The sequence below is a fragment of the Montipora capricornis genome, chromosome 4 (genome assembly GCF_036669925.1).
Source record: "Montipora capricornis isolate CH-2021 chromosome 4, ASM3666992v2, whole genome shotgun sequence".
NCBI lineage: Eukaryota > Metazoa > Cnidaria > Anthozoa > Scleractinia > Acroporidae > Montipora > Montipora capricornis.
In genome coordinates, this window is record NC_090886.1 from 3,014,850 (window position 1) to 3,016,880 (window position 2,031).

The 2,031-nt window shown below is 36.8% G+C and overlaps 1 protein-coding gene across 1 annotated transcript in view; it reads left to right on the forward strand.

The window, feature by feature from the left end:
• Positions 1–307: 307 nt before the first annotated feature.
• Positions 308–2,031, forward strand: part of LOC138045211 (myeloperoxidase-like) — a 37,852-nt gene continuing 36,128 nt past the window's right edge. Inside the window, exons 1-2 of the mRNA XM_068891624.1 lie at positions 308–434; positions 1,289–1,447. The gene's annotated coding sequence lies outside the window, so the exon portion shown is untranslated. The remainder of the gene's footprint in view (positions 435–1,288; positions 1,448–2,031) is intronic.

Genomic DNA, 2,031 nt, shown 5'->3' on the forward strand with positions numbered 1-2,031 from the left:
AAATAAATTGATTGATAAATAAGAGTTTAGGACACATGGAAACTCACACATTTCTAGAAAGGAATGGATTCGCAATATTTTCATAAGCCCGTCAAAGTTACCAAAAGAGAGAGTTTTTTAAAGTTAAATTTTCACCTTCATCCTCATGCCCCAATCCACTTTTTACTTTGGTGACAGTATGTCTGCATTAGAGAAAAGGAGTTTTTGAGCAAAAATTGTGAAGGCCTTCTACAGACTAAGTAAATATTAGTAGTAATTTATTTTGTAACATTTAGACAAACGGGGGTTGAAAAAACATGCTACGAAGTGCTTTTAATTGAAGCCCCCTTCATTGATGGTACTGAAATAAATTCAGCTTCAGCAGTGAAGCTCTTCCAGAATAGCCAAGCCAGGCCCGTGTTCAGATTAAAGTCCATCTTTCACCTTTGCGGAAGGTAAGAGCCTTAGAAAGTCTTTTTTTTCTCATTTATACTTGAGCTTAGGTTATAGTTAAAGCTGGTTAAAACGACTTAATATTGTAAAAGATGACAAATATGAAAAGAAAATGATCTTTGCTCTCAATTTATCGCACCTTGATAACCAAAGCTTACTGACCGAGGGTTGCAAAAATAAGCGAAAAGGGACAGAAATTTCCGCGCTACAATTTTCAGAATTGACCTGTTATTAACCAAAACGCTTGCTTAGTGGCTGAGAAGACGTTTTTGATTAATATTTAACTTCCGTGGGAAAAAAATATGCGTTCTTCACTACCAGCAAGCTATGAATGTACTAGTAAAAGATGCCAGCCAGGATTTATGTTCATCATCGTTTTCCCAGCCAGTAAACAGATTCTATATCGATTTTCCCAGCAATTTTTATGAGTCCCCGGCTTTTGCCAGCCAAGAGTAGTCTGCGTGATGAATAGCCGTGTGCCTGACAATCCCTTCTTTGCATTTCTTTTGATATATTTACACATTTTAAGTTCTTCGAAATGTGTCACTTTACAATTGGTGTTTGACTTGAGGAAAAAGCCTCAAACGTTTTGTATTGATTTTCGTGTGAGTTTCCCACGGAAACTCACACATTTCTAGAAAGGAATGGATGCGCGATACTTTCATAAGCCCGTCAAAGTTACCAAAAGAGAGAATTTTTTAAAGTTAAATTTTCACCTTCATCCTCATGCCCCAATCCACTTTTTACTTTGGTGACAGTATGTCTGCATTAGAGAAAAGGAGTTTTTGAGCAAAAATTGTGAAGGCCTTCTACAGACTAAGTAAATATTAGTAGTAATTTATTTTGTAACATTTAGACAAACGGGGGTTGAAAAAACATGCTACGAAGTGCTTTTAATTGAAGCCCCCTTCATTGATGGTACTGAAATAAATTCAGCTTCAGCAGTGAAGCTCTTCCAGAATAGCCAAGCCAGGCCCGTGTTCAGATTAAAGTCCATCTTTCACCTTTGCGGAAGGTAAGAGCCTTAGAAAGTTTTTTTTTTCTCATTTATACTTGAGCTTAGGTTATAGTTAAAGCTGGTTAAAAGGACTTAATATTGTAAAAGATGACAAATATGAAAAGAAAATGATCTTTGCTCTCAATTTATCGCACCTTGATAACCAAAGCTTACTGACCGAGGGTTGCAAAAATAAGCGAAAAGGGACAGAAATTTCCGCGCTACAATTTTCAGAATTGACCTGTTATTAACCAAAACGCTTGCTTAGTGGCTGAGAAGACGTTTTTGATTAATATTTAACTTCCGTGGGAAAAAAATATGCGTTCTTCACTACCAGCAAGCTATGAATGTACTAGTAAAAGATGCCAGCCAGGATTTATGTTCATCATCGTTTTCCCAGCCAGTAAACAGATTCTATATCGATTTTCCCAGCAATTTTTATGAGTCCCCGGCTTTTGCCAGCCAAGAGTAGTCTGCGTGATGAATAGCCGTGTGCCTGACAATCCCTTCTTTGCATTTCTTTTGATATATTTACACATTTTAAGTTCTTCGAAATGTGTCACTTTACAATTGGTGTTTGACTTGAGGAAAAAGCCTCAAAC